At 36.0% G+C, this 20,962-nt stretch overlaps 1 protein-coding gene across 1 annotated transcript in view; it reads right to left on the bottom strand.

Annotated features, from left to right (window-relative positions):
* The window catches only part of SGCZ (sarcoglycan zeta), an 899,256-nt gene that overhangs the window by 452,631 nt on the left and 425,663 nt on the right, over nt 1-20,962 (bottom strand). The window lies entirely within an intron of this gene.

Below are 20,962 nucleotides of genomic sequence, written 5' to 3'. Positions count from 1 at the left end.
ACGCAGCCAACAATATATAAATTAATTTAAAAAAGAAAAAGAAAGCAGACTGAGATTTCATGAACATTCCACCTCAGTTTGTGATGTCTACTCTGCAGTTATGCCTTCATCTAAATTTCTTCAGATCATAGACCTTAATTGTAAGTACCTTTACCTAATATGTTTTCAGACCATCCTCCCTTGCTTGAATCTACCTCATGCCAGAAGTGTGAAATACAGTCCATATGTTGTGGAGGTTCAAGTAAACCACTGTTTACTCTCCGGGCTTTGAGAACTCATAAATCTCAGAGTTAGTACCGTGCAAACATATGTAATTGAATCCTGAGTATATCCAAGAGGAATACGTTTTCTTTAAGTAGCTGTTACATTTTTCTTAGTCCTTAGTTGTTGTATTCTATGTTAAGTTAAACAAAGTAACTTGCCTCAAAATATTCCAAAAGCAAAGTATCTATAAAAGCAAAATGAATGAATGGTACTTTGATATTTTTCTTTGATAGTAGAGATTTCTCAGAGTCTTATATTCTCGTTCAAAAGAGGTACAGAGTATTGTCAGTTTGAAAGTTATTCCCAGAAGTTCTAACAAAACCCAAAACTTCAGAATTATAGATGGTCAATTGAAAGCAAGCTAATGTGACCTCTTTTGAGAGAAGCCTATTAAGATGTACCTTTTCCATTGTCACTGAGAATCCAAGTTTCCTAACTTCACCAACAGCCAACATCCATTTTGTGCTCACTGATTCAGGTACTGTATTAATTTTCTAGGGCTGCCATAACAAATTACCACAGACTGGGTGGCTTTAACAACAGAAATTTATTTTCTGGAGGCTGGAAGTCCAAAATTAAGGTCTAGGAAAAGTTGGTTTCTTCAGAGGCCTCTCTCCTTGGCTGGTAAATGGTTGTCTTCTTCCTGTGTCTTTACAGGGTCTTCTCCCTGAACCTGTCTGTGCACAGATATCACCTTCTTATAAGGACATCAGTCATACTGGATTAGGGCCTACCCTAATTACCTTATTTTAACTTAATTACCTCTTTAAAGACCTATCTCCAAATACAGTCACATTCTGAGGTACTCTAGGTTAGGACTCTAACATATGAAGTTTTGGGGGACACAATTCAGTCCATAAAAGATAGACTACTTTATATACATGATTTTATTTGATAGTAAAAACCAACTTGTGAGACACTATTTTTATATACATTTTACAGATGAGAAAATTAAGCAAAGTGATGGTTAATAACTAGCCCAAGTTCACACAGGCAGTAAGTGAAGAAGCTCTCACGTATAAATCCTGACATTCTCACTTCAGTACCCATGCTATTCACAACCACCCAATATTGTTATTGAGATTAGCTAACCTTCTAGATGAAATCTCTCCTATATGAATTTCTTCAGAATCTCTCCTTTACATCTCAAAAACCTCTCTGTATCTATCAACATTATTTTGAATCATTTTTCTTCTTTCTAAAGTAGAAAGATATTACCTTACTGACAAGACTTTAGCTTTGTGCTACAAATTCCCCTTTTACAGAGCTTCAATCTTTCTTTTTACCAGATTTTCATGGTCTCCTTTTTCCATCATAGTGTACGATCTAAAGTACTCTCAAAGGTTCTCTTTCCCATTCCATTTACTATCAAATACCTCTTTAAAAATAAGTGATGTCAGCTAGTCAGCTTCACCCAACTGAAATAACTTTTTCTTTTCCTTCACCAGTGAAACTCAGATCATTTAACTAATAGCCTTTTTCTCAGCCAGCCCTCATTGGGAGCCGTGTACCTAATTCATAAAATTTCCTCTGCACTTACTACTCTGATACATCACTCTTTCTTCTCCTCTGACACCTCTGATGGTTTGCAAAGAGTTTTTACAAGACTTGCTAAAGCCCCTTTGGGTTTAATAGACAGAATATTACATTCGTTAAGATTCCTTCCTTCAGTGGAGAGCCAAAATGAAGAGAAGTGAAGATATCCCAAGGGCATAAAATGGTAACAAAAGTCAGTAATTTCTGAAGATGTCCTGGCATCTGTGTTTTGTTAACTAAAAAACAAAAACAATGTTTGTTTTTCTAAAGGGAGTCTAAAAATGAAAGTGGGTGTAGGGGGCAGGTAAAAGTTAGGTTGGATTGAATTGTTTTGACTAATGTATATAAGATGCTTCACCAGGTAGGATACTTCCGGGAGAGAGAACCTAGACATGTAACTACTAACAACTACTACAACAACAAACATTGGTGGCTAAAGGGTTGACAAGGGACCTCAGAGAATATGCATATATTGTGAGGGATTTAAATGTGTTAGCTGTGGATTGTAGAATGCATCCCATCTTTATCTGTCTCCCTGAAAAATCTTCAATAGTTATATGTTGTTCACTATTGTTTTTTGTGCGAATAGATACTTTAGAGGAATTCAGAGCTTTTAATTTCTAAGGTGGGAAATGGGACGTAAAAGCCATGATGAGAAGGGGTCAGCTAATATCTAAATAGTTTAGCATCTTCAAAGAGAGTTAGAGTGAAAAAGAAAAATGAACACATAAAAACAAATGATTTCTAGTATATTATCCAGTGATGATTAACTAAATTATTAATTGCACTTACTTATATTCAGTAAGTTTGTCTACATAGGAAAATAAAATTGAACTTAATTCTCTAGAAATTTGATATGATTTAAAAGCACCTTTAGATCACACACACACACATAAAAACACACACATACATACAAACACACACACACACTAACTGGTTGGAAGATTAATTATCCAGCTTACCTTTTAGGAAAATAGAGATCATGTACTTCTATTTCTCCTTGTTGGTGAACTCAAAAATTATTCAATGGCGAGGTACTATACACCACAGAATTCTAAAACTATTCTCTGAAACTGACCAGTCGTATTCATTTTTTCATATAAATACTCCTTTTTTCTTGTACTAGTTTTCCTTTTAGAAAACTGTTCCAATTCTGTACCGCCATGCATATAATGAGTAACAGAATCCTCAAAGCTGATAATGATGATATTACTTACAATTAATCTCCTAACTAACAAAGATTCCCAACATAAAAAAAGAAGAGGAAAGGGCATTCTCTGATGTGATCTCTATGCATATTCCAGGTGGAATGCTTATCATACTAGGTCATTAAAGACTTCCATTTTTATTCGGCAGAAGTGCTATTGCAATTTCACATTTAATTTTATTACAACATAATCTTTTGGTACCAGGGAAAAGAAAAGACATACCTAAGTTCACACATAATAAGCAGCACCTGCATATGGAAATGGTCTCCCTGGCTCCTTTCTCAAGCACACTCTTAGGCCCTATTGCAAAGTAAATTCTTTCTATATCCTTTGTGGGTGGGGTTAAAATTGGAGAGCATATTGAAAGATAAGTGACTGCAGCTATTGGGCATTTCACAACTTCAAGAGGTTACTTTCTGCCTTGACTCTAGACTGAGTCACTGTCTCCTGGAAGATGTCGTAAAAGCATTCCAAATCAAAGCCTTGGTATATTCAAATGCTTACCTTTCAATCAAGATAGCTGGAATTCTTCAAATTGCTAATTCAAGAGAAATATCCTTAAGTGATTTAATATTGACTTCGCACTGAACCGTGTCAGGTTTACTAACAAACACAGATCCATCAATGGGTAGGTGTGTGGTTTTTCTCTCCCCTTCCCTTTATATCCCCACCTTTGTGGCCCAGGTTTTACCTCAAGGACTACCAAAGGAGCTAAGAAATTGCTTTCTTTTTTAGCGGGACCCTGCGGATGGCTCACAAACAGACATTTGGTACGCTGGCAAAATACTGTACTATGAGTGTCCACTAATGATGTCCCATTGTTTTAAAATCTCCTTCTCTGTGTGGAGCTGCGGTAATTGAGAGCTGACATAGGCACAACTCTGGTTCCTCAGGGGCTACACAGTTAATATTCGTCAACTCTGTGCTTTCTCTGTCATTCTGGGTTACTGGAGTGCTTACCACATACTTTGAATCACATAGGGGAATAAAATTACATATTCCACTTGAGCATTATTATTGCCCCCTTTTCCCTGAGTTGATCTGAAGTCTTTCTCAAAAGAAATTTAAAAAAAATCATCTTTGCAAAAGTAACCCGTAGACGTAAGGGCATGTGCTGAGTCAGGGAGCCATTCACTTCCTGAATATGTATTGTTTCTTTTGCCAGTAATCTTCAGATGACATGGATACATCGGGATAAAGCATGAAAACTATTAATACTACAACATACGCAATCAGTTAAATATGTCATAAAAAATGACTGGCACTTTTAATTATGTACTTATTATTTTGCCTTAAAATATTTGACCTCTAAAACATATGAGGAAACAAAAGTTTTCCTGGTATCTATGCTAACCAGCTAAATGAAAATTAAAATCCAGCTCTGGGTAAGTCTAAATCTTGGGTCTATAACTGTTAAATAGCTCTGGCTCATAATTGTTTCCTTGCTTTCCAGGGAGATGAGATATACTTATTCTGCTTCCTACCCTTCCTTTGATTCACACTGTATTTTGAGAAATAACCACTGTTACACAACTGACATGTGCTAAAATGAAGCCTATCCTGTGGACAACATTAATCAAGAGATTAGCAACTGATTTAACTGTAAGTTTATGTATTTATAGTAGATCCTCACAAGGGAAGCTTTAACAGCTCCTTGTATACATTGTTCCATTCTATTCTACCTCTCTTCTAAATATATGATACTATAATAATTTCAGATTTTTTAATGGATAAGCATTTACAATTTTTCAAATATTCTAAGCACTTCAGCTTCCCCATAACATTTTATGGGCAATAACTAATAAATATTTACATTAAAAATATTAACATGCTCTTATTTCAAAGATCTGTTAAATGTATCATTTGAGAAAATTATATTAACTTAAATAAATGCTTTTTATAATATTGCCAGAATTGGTCAGCAATAAACCACGTTAGAGCAATATGTGAGCAGATATAAAATATAGTTTTCTAAATTGCTTTTCCAAAAGCACGTCTGAAAGGAAAATTAAATGTGGTCTTTGAACATGAATCATTAAATAAGTTCAAAGCATTGCAAAAGATATAGAAAGAGTTAATTACATTGGTAAAGCTTAATTAAATGATCTTAGAATAATATCAATATCAACTTCTATTTTAACAGCTCAATTTTTTAAAAAAACTATTTTTCTGAAGCTGTTTCAACTCCTACATACACTCGGTTCAAAATAACTAGTTAAATATTCCCATCTGCTTAGTCTTACACATACAGAATACAAAAGTATAACTGTTTATTGATCTATGATTGCAACAGTATTAAAATCATGACTGGAGTACTGCATTTAGAGGGAAGAACTAGATTTAACTTTATAAACATTCATATATTCTAGAGAAGAAACACAGGCTTAAAGTTTACTCAGCATACTAACAATCTAAACATGCAATTCAAATATACCATCTGTAGTTGTCCTGCTGATCCATTTGTGGGGATATTTAAACACTGACAGCACAGGTGAACAGTCACAGTAGATCTCCTGAATTAAAATATACAAGCCCACGTGCATATGTATGCGGACGCGTGTGCACGCACACACACATGCCAATGACTGATGTTAGTTTCGCAAAATTATCAAACTTCTAAAACTCAACAGTGACTTAGTCTAATTGCTCATGTTGCCTTTTCTTAGACTCACTTGTGTGCATTAAGAGGAAAGTTTAAGCAACTATGATATCCATTTAGTGAACAAGAAAATGTAGAAAAATCAAATCACGCTGCCTGTTTACAGTATAGGACATTCAGGGAAATAAAGAGTAAGCTAGCTAAATTATCTATTCAATTTACTTGAATTTCTGTTTTAATAATATTTTGCCATAAACATACACAGTCTGGATACTCTGATTCATCCTTAGCAAAAATTATAGTCCACAGATTTCGTTAGTTAGTATGAGTGAAGATATTTACTGACAAAAATACTATTTAACAATGCAAAGCACCAGGAAACCACTATGAAAGCATCATTTACATGCTTAGAAATTACTTATGTTTAAATCTGTAACAATTTTCCATATGCATCTTTTTTCTTTTAAACATCTTTATTAGATTATAATTGCTTTACAATGTTATGTTAGTTTCCATTGTATAACAAAGTGAATCAGCTATATGTACACGCATATCCCCATATCCCCTCCCTCTTGCATCTCCTTCCCACCCTCCCTATCCCAGCCCTCCAGGTGGTCACAAAGCACTGAGCTGAGCTCCCTGTGCTATGCAGCTGCTTCCCATTAGCTATCTATTTTACATTTGGTAGTGTATATATGTCAATGCCACTCTCTCAGTTCATCCCAGCTTACCATTCCCCCTCCCCATGTCCTCAAGTCCATTCTCTATGTCTGCATCTTTATTCCTGTCCTGCCCCTAGGTTCATCAGAACCATTTTTTTTCTTTTTTAGATTCCATATATATATATATGTTAGCATATGGTATTTATCTCTTTCTGCCTTACTTCACTCTGTATGACAGACTCTAGGTCCATCCACCTCACTACAAATAGTGCAATTTTGTTTCTTTTTATGGCTGAGTAATATTCCATTGTACATATATGCCACATCTTCTTTATCAATTCATCTGTTGATGGACACTTAGGTTGTTTCCATGTCCTGGCTATTGTAAATACTGCTGCTTAGATACTGCAGTGAACATTCTGGTACATGACTCTTTTTGAATTATGGTTTTCTTAGGGTACATGCCCAGTAATGGGATTGCTGGGTCATACGGTAGTTCTATTTTTAGTTTTTTAAGGAACCTCCATACTGTTCTTCATAGTGGCTGTATCAATTTACATTCCCATCAACAGTGCAAGAGGGTTCCCTTTTCTCCAAACCCTCTCCAGCATTTATTGTTTGTAGATTTTTTGATGATGGTCATTCTGACTGGTATGAGGTGATACCTCATTGTACTTTTCATGTGCATTTCTGTAACAATTAGTGATGTTGAGCATCCTTTAATGTGTTTGTTGGCAATCTGTATAACTTCTTTGGAGAAATGTCTATTTAGGTCTCCTGCCCATTTTTGGATTGGGTTGTTTGTTCTTTTGATATTGAGCTGCATGAGCTGCTTGTACATTTTGGAGATTAATCCTTTGTCAGTTGCTTCGTTTGCAAATATTTTCTCCCATTCTGAGGGTAACCTTTCCAACTTGATTATGGTTTCCTTTGCTTTGCAAAAGCTTTTAAGTTTCATTAGGTCCCATTTGTTTATTTTTGTTTTTATTTCCATTTCTCTAGGAGGTGGGTCAAAAAGGATCTTGCTGTGATTTATGTCATAGAGTGTTCTGTCTATGTTTTCCTCTAAGAGTTTTATTGTGTCTGGCCTTACATTTAGGTCTTTAATCCATTTTGAGTATATTTTTGTATACAGTGTTAGGGAGTGTTCTAATTTCATTCTTTTACATGTAGCTGACCAGTTTTCCCAGCACCACTTATTGAAGAGGCTGTGTTTTCTCCATTGTATATTCTTGCCTCCTTTATTAAAGACAAGGTGGCCATATGTGCATGGCTTTATCTCGGGGCTTTCTATCCTGTTCCATTGATCTATATTTCTGTTTTTGTGCCAGTACCATACTGTCTTAATTACTGTAGCTTTGTAGTATAGTCTGAAGCCAAGGAGCCTGATTCCACCAGCTCCATTTTACCTTCTCAAGTTTGCTTTGGTTATTCGGGGTCTTTTGTGTTTCCATACAAATTATGAATTTTTTTGTTCTAATTCTGTGAAAAACGTCACTGGTAGTTCAACAGGGATGGCACTGAATCTGTAGATTGCTTTGGGTAATATAGTCATTTTCACAATGTTGATTCTTCCAATCCAAGAACATGGTATACCTTTCCATCTGTTTGTATCATCTCTAATTTCTTTCATCAGTGTTTCATAGCTTTCTGCATACAGGACTTTTGTCTTCTTAGGTAGATTTATTCCCAGGTATTTTATTTTTGTTGCAATGGTAAATGGGAGTGTTTCCTTAATTTGCTTTTCAGATTTTTCATCATTAGTGTAGAGGAAAGCAAGAGATTTCTGTGCATTAATTTTGTATCCTGCTACTTTACCAAATTCATTGATTAGCTCTAGTCGTTTTGTGGTAGCATTTTAGTATTCTCTATGTATAGTATCATGTCATCTGCAAAGAGTGACACTGTTACTCCTTCTTTTCCAATTTGTTTCCCTTTTATTTTTATTCTCTGATTGCCATGGCTAGGACTTCCAAAACTATGTTGAATAATAGTGGCAGGAGTGGACATCCTTGTCTCGTTCCTGATCTTAGAGGAAATGCTTTCTGTTTTTCACCATGGAGAATGATGTTTGCTGTGGGTTTTTCGTATATGGCCTTTATTATGTTGAGGTAGATTCCCTCTATGCCCACTTTCTGGAGAGTTTTTATCATAAATGGGTGTTGAATTTTGTCACAAGCTTTTTATGCATATATTGAGATGACCATAAGGTTTTATTCTTCATTTATTTAATATGGTGTATCACACTGACTGATTTGCATATATTGAAGAATCCTTGCATCCCTGGGATAAACCCCACTTGATCATGGTGTCTGATCCTTTTAAAGTGTTGTTGGATTCTGTTTGCTAGTATTTTGTTGAGGATTTTTGTGTCTATATTCATTAGTAATATTGGTCTGTAATTTTCTTTTTTTGTAGTATCTTTGTCTGGTTTTGGTATCAGGGTGATGGTGGCCTCATAGAGTGAGTTTGGGAGTGTTCCTTCCTCTGCAATTTTTTGGAAGAGTTTGAGAAGGACAGGTGTTAACTCTTCTCTAAATGTTTGACAGAATTCACCTGCGAAGCCATGTGGTCCTGGACTTTTGTTTGTTGGAAGATTTTTAATCACAGGTTCAATTTCATTACTTGTGATTGTTCTGTTCATATTTTCTATTTCTTCCTGGTCCAGTCTTGGAAGATTATACCTTTCTAAGAATTTGTCTATTTCTTCCATGTTGTCCATTTTATTGGCAGAGTTGCTTGTAGCAGTCTCTTAGGATGCTTTGTATTTCTGCCGTGTCTGTTGTAACTTCTTTTTCATTTCTAAATTTAATGATTTAAGTCCTCTCCCTCTTTTTCTTGATGAGTCTGGCTAACGGTTTATCAATTTTGTTTATCTTCTCAAAGAACCAGTTTTTAGTTTTATTGATCTTTGCTATTATTTTCTATGTTTCTATTTCATTTATTTCTGCTCTGATCTTTATGATTTCTTTCCTTCTGCTAACTTTGGGTTTTGCTTGTTCTTCTTTCTCTAGTTCCTTTAGGTGTAAGGTTAGATTATTTATTTGAGATTTTTCTTGTTTCTTGAGGTAGGACTGTATTGCTATAAACTTCCCTCTTAGAAATGCTTTTGCTGCATCCCATAGATTTGGGTCATTGTGTTTTCATTGTCATTTGTTTCTATTTTTTTTTGATATCCTCTTTGATTTCTTCAGTGATTTCTTGTTTATTTAGTAGCGTATTGTTTAGCCTCCAAATGTCTCTATATTTTACATTTGTTTCCTGTAATTGATATCTAGTCTTATCGCATTGTGGTCAGAAAAGATACTTGATACAATTTCTTAAAGTTACCAAGCCTTGATTTGTGACCCAAGATATGATCTATCCTGGAGGATGTTCCACGAGCACTTGAGAAGAAAGTGTATTCTGTTGTTTTTGGATGGAATGTCCTATAAATATCAATTAAGTCCATCTTGTTTAATGTGTAATGTAAAGCTTGTATTTCCTTATTTATTTTCATTTTGCATGTTCTGTCCGTTGGTGAAAGTGGGGCATTAAAGTCCCCTACTATTACTGTGTTACTGTCAATTTCCCCTTGTATGGCTGTTAGCATTTGTCTTCTGTATTGAGGTGCTCCTATGTTGGGTGCATAAACATTTACAATTGTTATATCTTCTTCTTGGATCGATCCCTTGATCATTATGTAGTGCCCTTCTTTGTCTCTTGTAATAGTTTTTATTTTAAAGTCTATTTTGTCTGATATGAGATTTGCTACTCCAGCTTTCTTTTGATTTCCATTTGCATGGAAAATCTTTTTCCATCCCCTCACTTTCAGTCTGTATGTGTCCCTAGGTCTGGAGTGGGTCTTTTGTAGACAGTATATATATGGGTCTTGTTTTTGTATCCATTCAGCCAGTCTATGTCTTTTGGTTGGAGCATTTAATTCATTTACATTTAAGGTAGTTATCAATATGTATGTTCCTATTACCATTTTCTTAATTGTTTTGGGTTCGTTACTGTAGGTCTTTTCCTTCTCTTGTGTTTTCTGCCTAGAGAAGTTCCTTTAGCATTTGTTGCTAAGCTGGTTTGGTGGTGCTGAATTCTCTTAGCTTTTGCTTGTCTTTAACGCTTTTGATTTCTCCCTCAAATCTGAATGAGATCCTTGCTGGGTAAGGTAATCTTGGTTGTAGGTTTTTCCCTTTCATCTCTTTAAATATGTCCTGCCACACCCTACTGGTGTGCAGTTTCTGCTGAAAGATCAGCTGTTAACCTTATGGGGATTCCTTTGTATGTTATTTGTTGCTTTTCCCTTGCTGCTTTTAATATTTCTTCTTTGTATTTAATTTTTGATAGTTTGATTAATATGTGTCTTGTTGTGTTTCTCCTTGGATTTATCCTGTATGGGACTCTCTGCACTTCCTGGACTTGACTATTTCCTTTTCCATGTTAGGGAAATTTTCAACTATAATCTCTTCAAATATTTTCTCAGACCCTTTATTTTTCTCTTCTTCTTCTGGAACCCCTATAATTCGAATGTTGGTGTGTTTAATGTTGTCCCAGAGGTCTCTGAGACTGTCCTCAATTATTTTCATTCTTTTTTCTTTATTCTGCTCTGCAGTAGTTATTTCCACTATTTTATCTTCCAGGTCACTTCTCTGTTCTTCTGCCCCAGTTATTCTGCTACTGAATCCTTCTAGAGAATTTTTAATTTCATTTATTTTGTTGTTCATCATTGTTTGTTCACTCTCTTGTTCTCTAGATCCTTGTTAAACGTTTCTTGTATTTTCTCCATTATATTTCCAAGATTTTGGATCATCTTTACTATCATCACTCTGAATTCTTTTTCAGGTAGACTGCCTATTTCTTCCTCATTTGTTAGGTCTGGTGGGTTTTTACCTTGCTCCTTCATCTGCTGCATATTTCTCTGTCTTCTCACTTTGCTTACCTTACTGTGTCTGGGGTCTCCTTTTTGCAGGCTGCAGGTTTGTAGTTCCCATTGTTTCTGGTGTCTGCACCCAGTGGGTGAGGGTGGTTCAGTGGCTTGTGTAGGCTTCCTGGTGGAAGGGACTGGTGACTGTGTTCTGGTGGGTGGGGCTTGACCTTGTCTTTCTGGGGGTCAGGGCCGCATCTGGTGATGTGATTTGTGGTGTCTGTGAACTTAGTACGATTTTAGGCAGCCTCTCTGCTAATGGGTAAGGTTGTGTTCCTGTCTTGCTATGTGATTGGCATGGGGTGCCCAGCACTGGAGCTTGCTGGCTGTTAGGTGGAGCTGGGTCTTAGCATTGAGACAGAGATCTCTGGGAGAGCTCTCGCCAATTGATATTACATTGGACTGGGAGGTCTCTGTGGGCCAATGTCCTGAACTCGGCTCTCCCACCTCAGAGGCTCAGGCCTGACAGCAGGGCAGAGCACCAAGACCGTATCAGCCACATGTCTCAGAAGAAAAGGGAGGAAAAAAAGAAAGAAAAAAAATAAATAAAAATTATTAAAATAGAAAAAAATAATAATAATAAAAACCAGAAGAGCAACCAAATCAATAAACAAATCCACCAATGATAACAAGCACTAAAACATACACTAAGGTAAGCATAAAAATCAGAAACAAATCAGGCGCAGCCAGCAAACCCGAAGTCTACAGTTGCTCCCAAAGTCCACTATCTCAATGTTGGGTTGATTCATTGTCTATTCAGGTATTCCACAGATGCAGGGTACATCAAGTTGAATGTGGAGATTTAATCCACTGCTCCTGAGGCTGCTGGGAGAGATTTCCCTTTCTCTTCTTTGTTTCCACTGTTCAGGGGTTCAGCTTTGGATTTGGCCCCACCTTTGCGTGTAGGTCACCCTCAGGCATGTATTCCTGCCCAGACAGGGCAGGGTTAAAGCAGCAGCTGAGTAGGGGGCTCTGGCTCACTCATGCCATGGTGTGGGGGGTGGGGGTGGGAGTGGTTAGGTAGTTATAATTGGAATGCAGGGCCAGCCTGTGCTGGCAGAGGCCAGCATGAAGTGAAAACAGCCTGAGGCACACTGTTTGTTCTCCTGGGAAGTTATCCCTGGATCATGGGACCCTGGTAGTGGCATGTTGCACAGGCTCCCAGGCATGTAGATAGTGACCTGTGCTTGCATACAGGATTCCTGGTGGCTGCAGCAGCAGCCTTAGCATTTCATGCCCATCTCTGGAGTCTGAGCTGATAGCCAATGAGCACCCATATCTGGAGCTCATTTAGGTGGTGCTCTGCTTTCTGTGGGCAGACAGGGAAGGAATCCCCTCTCCTCACGCACCCTGAAACAATGGTCTCTTGCCTCTTTGGCAGGTCTAGCCTTTCCCCGACTCCTTCCTGGCTAGCTGTGGTGCACTAGCCCCCTTCAGGCTGTGTTCACACAGCCAACCCCAGTCTTCTCCCTGGCGTCTGCTCCCAGCCCCTGGCGGGTGAGCAGACAAGCCTCTCAGGCTGGTGAGTGCGGGTCGGCACCGATCCTCTGTGCGGGAATCTCTCCGCTTTGCCTTCTGCACCCCTGTTGCTGTGCTCTCCTCTATGGCTCTGAAGCTTGCCCCCCACCCACTTCCCTGTCTCTGCTAGTGAAGGGGATTCCTAGTGTGTGGAAACTTTTCCTCCTTCACATCTCCCTCCCAGAGGTGCAGGTCCTGTCCCTATTCTTTTGTCTTTTTCTTTTTTCTTTTGCCCTACACAAGTATGTGGCGATTTTCTTGCCTTTTGGGAAGTCTGAGGTCCTCTGCCAGCATTCAGTAGGTGTTCTGTAGGAGCTGTTCCACGTAGATGTATTTTTGATGTATTTGTGCGGAGGAGGGTGATCTCCACGTCTTAATCCTCTGCCATCTTGAAGGTCCCCTCCCACCATATGCATCTTTTCCATAAGGTTATTCATACAGTATCAAGCCTTAAAAAGTCATCAGCATAATAGAGATTCCATTCAATGAGGTATTGAAATTTAGAGATTTTTTAAAGTAATGGAAATTTAGTTTCAGTAGAATTTTAAACATGGCCTTTCTATTCTCATCTTTGATTCTTCAGAAATTTTATACACAAATTTTTTTCTCTGTCAAAGACCTATTTTAATAAAGTATATGCAGATGGAAAAATTCTACATTCTGATAGACATTTAGAAATCTCTATTAATACAATGATTTCATGTTAATGATGTGACTACTCATGCATTCTTTTTATGGCAATAGGCAGATGACTAGGACCAGTTATCTCATTAAGCACAGTATTAGAAGTGCCTTAACACCCACCTTCCCCACATCCCCAAACCCACATCCAAGTATATTTTATAGATATACATTTTTCAAGTTTCACAAAGGGTAAGTAGATTGCTCACTTTTCCTTAAAAATGTCTTTTACTTATTATGCTTAACTTTCATGACATGAATAAAAATTTAAAGTAGCTGATAAGCTTAACCAATAATAATAGACAAGTCAAATACTGCATTAGTAGTGAATAACAATACAGTGTTTAGTACTAAATTAAAGTTACTTGGTACCAACATGAAGGCAAAATCAAAATATTCATATTCTCTCATTTAGTCTTTTACTTCCTTCCCTCTTTTAACCATAGTCTTCATAGGTAAATATAAATGGAATGAATAAGCCTATCTTCCAAATTAAGATTAAGAAGTATAGAAACACTTCTAGCATAAAGGATAGTCAATTTATTACACATTAAATGGAATGGATATCACACATGCTAAAAAAACACACTCTCACTTATTTCAAAATTTAACAGCATTGTACTGTGAATTCTAACTCCCCAAACATAAACCATTTAAACTTAAAATAGTACATGGAATTTTTGTATATATCAAAGAATAATTTTTTAAAGAAAAGCAACTTCCTTTGAAATGAAGACAGGTGAATCCAGACATACTTTTCTCAATATAAGTATCCATCACTTTACATCCTACACCACTGATTCAAAAGTTCAGCTGTGACTTCATTAGCGAAATCTTCATGAAATGAGTTCAATGATTTGAGGGTTCATACCTCATATAATTTATTCCCTAGAGGGCCAAAGAGTTTTCCTAGAAACAAGTTATGCACTGAATCTGACTGATGCTCATTTTTATTTTTGATATGTCTCTTTTAAGAGTGCTGTTTCAATAAGGATAAGACCATATATTTGGCTTCTTTTTGTAGTTTAGGTACTTTCTGCCCAGCTGAAGATACTCCACCTGGGAATTACTTTCTCACTGAGCCACCTTGTTAGGACCTGTGTACCTGAATACAGCCAGAGCTTCTGAGTCCCATGATGAACACTTATCCCCTGTCCCCAGGATGTCAGAACCTGGAACTCAGTGAGTGCATCTAGCCACCCTTATACAGCAACTAAAACTTTAAGATTTAAAACTCTAGAGCTATTGGTAGCCTTGGCCATATTTTCTGCAGCCTTCAACAATACAGTTGACAAAGCTAGTACACATAACAAAACAGAGAGAGGCAAACACACACGCGTGCGCTCACACACACACACACACACACAGAGAATTCTAACAATATACTCTATCCCTGAACACGTAATTACTTTTACTCTAATGTAGGTAGAAGTGTGTGATAAATAAGGAGGAAAATTCAATTTTGAATTGTTTTTGAATTAATGTATTAGTTATAAATTTTCTCAATTGAAAAAACAGTAACAAAATTTTTGTATTACTGTTTTTATAATTGAGAAAATTTATAACATATATGTATAACTGATTCAATTTTCTGTACACCTGAAACTAACATTGTAAATCAACTATATTTCAATTAAATACAATATTTCATTTCAATTAAATACAATCAACATTGTAAATCAATTATATATTATTATATTATTTATTTATTTATATTATATTTATATAAATTATATATATAATATATATAAATTATATATTTCAATTTAAAAAACCCATTAAGACTGAATTATCTGCAGTGTTATTCATGATAGAGGGAGAGGGCACATGACACTTTTTGGATGTTCAAATACTGATATATTATTATTGTGTTCAAAAAGATAGAAACCCATGACAAACACCTTCCAGGACTCTGGTCTCCAAACAGTACATGGCATGGAGGTGTTACATACATTTTTCAAGTGCTTCTCATATCCCCAAGCTTTATGAATAGTGAATCACATGTATGAAGATCTTCTAATATATCACTGAGCTACAGTCTTTACACATATTACTTCATTTAGTCTCCATAACAGCTTTTTGAGGTAGTAATAATTATCTCCATCTTATAGTTGAAGAATCTGAATTTTAAGTAGAAGGTCCAGTGGCAAAATTCAAACCCTGGTTTAACTGAATTCAATGTCCAAGCTTTTACGTATTGTGTTGCACAATCTCAAAATTCTTTATCCCCAGAGGCAATATGGTGGCTTGGATTGACAAACAGATTGGGAGTTTGACCTGACTCCTACCATTTAGGCTCTGAAAAATTGGCTAAAAATGTTTAAGTAGCTGAGTGAGAATTTCAGCTCAGCTATGCCCCAGGCTTATTCATTGTGAACCATAAGGACTCCTCAGGAAAATATGACTCAGCTTTTTCAATACACTCCTTGGAAATGCATTAAAATGTTTATGCATGTTTCTCTATCTGGAAATACGTAAAAGAGACCACTAAAAAAGATCTTTAGCAAAAGCTAAAAGGGGCAAGGGATGCTTCCTCGAGAAAAAGAATAACCTATGAGTAAGAAATCTAAACAAAATTAAGTGACTATTTTAAAGCGGTGCATGTTTAACCCCAGCAATAAAGTCGATTGTGATATCTATTTATGGTGTGTTTGGTGCTGTGTTATGATCCTGACATGCTTTTATTTTATATAATCTTCACAGCAGTTTATGAGGTACGTAGTGTTATTTTACCCATTTTACAAATGATTTAATGGAAGCTGGAGTAGGTTAAATAATGTATCCGAATTCCAGAAAATAAATTTTATGTGTATATATATATATATATATATATATATATATATACCACATTTTACATATAAAAGTGAAAAATTTTGGTAGGATTTCATACACAACAATTAGGCTGACTTCTTTTCATCTAATTTCCATCCAATTTATTATAATACTTCAGGTCATTAAATTAATCTTGTATTTATAATATTAAATTATATTTAATTTGCCAATAAGCCTACGCTCTTTAAAACCTAGATTATATTTATCATTACAAAATAAGAAAGCTAAACCTGTCTGATTTATTATTACTATGTGATTTACTCTATTACCCAACTGATGATGTTAAAACCAAAATGAACCAACCATGCTGCAATCAGGTCAAAATGGTTACAGTGTTCTCTGCCTGATTTCTTCGGCAATAAATGTGGATATGATGAAAATCTTCCAATGGTCCTATATGTTCCTCACTCTAATTTTGTTCTTAGAGCAGAAAGTTTCATTAAATAAGGAAAAATTTTTTAATTGAAATGTTTCTTAAAAAAACATAACGTTAACATTGTAATATTACTTCTGCCACTATAATTCCCAACACACTGTTAACCAGCAAGAGAAGTCACTTTTTTTTTTTTTTTTTTTTTTTTTTGGGGTACGCGGGCCTCCCACTGCTATGGCCCCTCCCGCTGTGGAGCACAGGCTCCGGACGCGCAGGCTCAGCGGCCATGGCCCACGGGCCCAGCCGCTCCGCGGCATGCGGGATCCTCCAGGGCCGGGGCACAAACCCGTGTTCCCTGCATCGGCAGGCGGACTCTCAACCACTGCGCCACCAGGGAAGCCCGAGAAGTCACTTTTTAAATTGCAAATGGAAATACTCCCAAATTCACTACTACAGCTTCTAGGATGAGCACTCCACTGGTGAGTATATGTGTGTGTGTGTGTGTGTGTGTGTGTGTGTGCAGGCGTGTGTGCGTATGTGTGTGTGGCTTTTGGTCAAAGTACATCAATGTAATAACAATCAAATAACAAATAACAAATGTAGGGTTCCTACCCGCAGAGAACTATCATGCTGGAAGTGTTTTATTTGGAAAATTCAGTTCTGTGTCACTGCAATACCAAAACTTTTTTGGATGATGATGGCTTTTGTAGGACAGATTTTAAATGCAATTTGTCCAGGTTCAGATAATTTACTGGGTAAATATCTCTCCCATGTTTAATAGAATTGTCACCATAGCAAAGAAATAAACAGAAAAAAATAAGTAAAAAAAAGTGTATTTTATAAAATCAGAGGCAAGATTTAGAATGAAAAAACTAAGATTTTATTATCTTTGCCCAAAGTCTGTGATTTGCCTCCACTGGTAAAAAGAATTCTTTAAATATTACCTATACACATTTTTACGGTTAAAATCTCAACATAAGTAACACTATTTAAATCCAAAATGGCAAACTGAATGAAGAACATCATATACAAAAATCCAAGATACACATTGTTTTGTTGAATCAATATATCTGTGAAATCTAAGTATTATTAAAGTTTATCACTCAAGCTACTTGTTAGAAAGGAAGTCAAAATAAATTAGAAAAAAAACAACAAATTGGGAGAATTACGTTATGAAGACAGAAAACTTTAAGATTGTTTCTTACTCTCAATAGTTGAAATTATTAATTCAAGTGAATTAAACTGAGTAAATTGATATGTATAATGCCTTTTGATGTATGATTGAAGGAGGACATTTTACATCTGGGAGGAAGAAGGGTAAGCAGAGATAAGATAATAAAATAAGATAATTAAATAAGATTAAATCATTAAATAAGATAAACTAAAAAGACTGCTTTCCTCTTTCCTGTCCTGAGAAAGCAGTGCTACTTTTAGGCCCAGGTGAAAAAGTAATTTTTAATATTGTGATGTCATCTAAAAGTTTTCACATATTAAAAATCCACAGAAGTATTTATTTTAATGGAGAGAGAATACAAAAAAATACCTTTAGAATCTAGTGGAGTAGGAGAGCTGATTAAGATTTACTTTGCTGGAGCAAACAGAGGACAATTTTCCTCCCATTTCTCCCTCAATAGGTAGAAATGTAAGAGCTTTCTCTCTAAGGAACTAGGGAGAGAGCTGTCTTTATTTCTCACTCTTATTATTATGGGAGATCTCAGACATTCATTTTCTTGCCATTGTAGAATATTTATCAACGTAGCTTTCAAGAATCTTATTTTTTTAAGACTTTAAAACACATTAAACAAGAAAGAAGACAGGGATTTAGTGATGCCATGATGCAACGTGAGTAAAAGCTCATCTGATTATACACTAGAATACTGAAAGCACCATAAAAGATTCTATCTCCAGGCAACACCTTTAATCAAGTTAGCTACATTTATTTAAATCAAGAAGAATCACTTCCATACAAAGTAAAACAGCCTTGCAAAATGTGTATTACTATAAGTGCCTATTCAAGTTCACGGTTTGTTAACTGAATTCTTTTCTCTTTCCCTCCCTTTGTATGAATAGAACAGATTATGTCTAATTGAAAACTGCAGTCAGAAAGTAATCAGGCTGACATGGTTAATAGCAGGAGTTTCTATTGAAGCATCATCACAAACTAAATTAATATGACATTTCTTTACTAAATATGAAATCTGCTATTGTTATCAAGTGTGCAATTCTCCTTTTTAAATTGGACATAAAAGTAAGAAAAATTAACAGATTCTAAGATATTTTTCTTGGTGTGAGCCTATCTTTAAGTAAATACATTTTCAATGTATTGTTCTTAATATCTTTGTATATCTTGTTTAAAATCATCAATAAAAAGTGTGAGCAGATGAGTGATAGAGAGGGACACGTTTTCTCTCTCCAGGTAGTTTGGTGAATTTTCACATGACATGTATTTTATAAAGAAAATTTAAAAGTCGGTTACTTCCTAAAGTAGCACTATGCAGTTAAAAGAATGGAATCAGTAGTAGGATTCATTAGAAAAAACATTTACTAGTCCATTTACCAGTGGGATCTGGAGTATTTTTGACATCTATATTCTGGTAAAAAGTAAAGCCAATTATTTATTATATATTGACCATAATGGTAATAAAATCATAAAGACCACAATAAGCATTGTAATCTAACTGATATAAAAATCACACATAACATTTACACAGTACATATGTTAGGATCTAGACTATTCTGTTTCCCTTAGTTACAGAGATGGACAGTTTGGTCTACAGTTAGTTCCTCAATTCCCGTCCCCCACCCCCCCCCCCTTTCCCATTTAATAGTAGCTGTGCAGTTTGGGAAGGTCTGATCCACTTGAGGAGTTCAGGTGTAGCATTGCCTGAGAAGAGGCACTGGTTCTGAGGTGGGCCAAGCATTTAAAATCTTAGGGGATTTTAGGATACGGTGGAACTGTTGTCAGTGTTTTGCTACAAGGAGAGGAGCCAAAGTAAAAAAAATTAAAAAAAATAAAAAATTCAAACACAAAGAATAAAAACAAGGTAAAGAGATTTACTATATATTGTTTGTGAGAGACACTGCAGTAACTTTCAAGAAAACTTGTTTTCAAATATGCATACACTACATACATTGTACACTGCGTACATTGTTTTTATTTCCTCACTTTCGAGGAATCTCAAGGCCCTCTCTCCTTACTATATCATTTTAAAATAAGTCAGATTCCTGGAATATGATGCTCCACTCCCTTAGTCCGCTCCCTGGTCTGGCTGATAAAATTACAGAATAGCAGAATGAGTCCACAGTTAGCGGAGCACCAGAATGGGATGTGCCGTTTGTATGGCTTCCTTCTTCTCATGATCCAAAGTGAAAAAGTAGAGAGGACTCATTGTCTGAGTGGTCTCTCTTTCTCTTTCTTGCCACTCAGTGAGAGCTAAGCCTGGCTTTATGGTTCCAGATGGAGAGGTTCAAGGCAGACAACTTGTACCAGCTGCAATGGGGCAATCACTTCCCCCGGTATGTGTGCTGCTCTGGCACAGGAAGGCATACACATGAATGCACTGTCCTTGCATACGAATGGGCTGCTCTAGGGGTGGTTATCTTCACAACAGAAATAGATGAAGCAGACCTTATCTACACTTTCCATTCAGGATGACCTAACATAGGGGAAACATTTTTTTTTTTCTGAGATCATCTCATGTCAATAGAGTTCTGTATTAAATTTTGAAGCCACAGTTCTAGCTAATATAACTGACATTCTGTCCTTGATTATATCTTAGGGGCCTCAAAGAGAGAAAGAAGTAGTTCTGGCCAATAGCTAAATCTGATTACCCTTATATCCCCTTGACAAATATATGACTTTAAGAAGACCCTCATGTACTTCTAATATTGGAAACAACAGGTCCCAATGAGGGCTGCAGTGGTTACCCCACGTAGAATGACAACCTTCCCCTTCTCACCACTGTCATTACTGATTGTTTTAACCTGCTCCACACTTTTTTTTCATAACAGATACCACAATTAACATTATATATATAATATATATAATGCTATATAATATATATTGCTTATTTTTTTCTCTCTCCTTCCGTTAAATCTAAGTTCCATGAGGGGGAGTTTCTTTGTTTTATTTACAGATGCACTCTAGAAATCTAGAATAATGTCTGGCACATTATAGGTGCCCAATAAATACTTGTAGAAAGAATTATTAGTCAAGAGTTTTTCAGCTACAGTTCTTCAATTGCCAAAGATTGCATTTAAGAAATTTACATTTATAAACCTTAATACTGTGTTGGATCTCAAAATGAGTTTTAATGTTTCTATGTCTTATTCACAATTCAAAGTACATTTGAGAATATATTTCCTGCATTTTTTGTTTGT

Source organism: Phocoena sinus, chromosome 21 (genome assembly GCF_008692025.1).
Source record: "Phocoena sinus isolate mPhoSin1 chromosome 21, mPhoSin1.pri, whole genome shotgun sequence".
Taxonomy (NCBI): Eukaryota; Metazoa; Chordata; class Mammalia; order Artiodactyla; family Phocoenidae; genus Phocoena; species Phocoena sinus.
The sequence above is the reverse complement of the archived record's forward strand: the minus strand, read 5'-3'. Positions and strand labels throughout refer to the sequence as shown.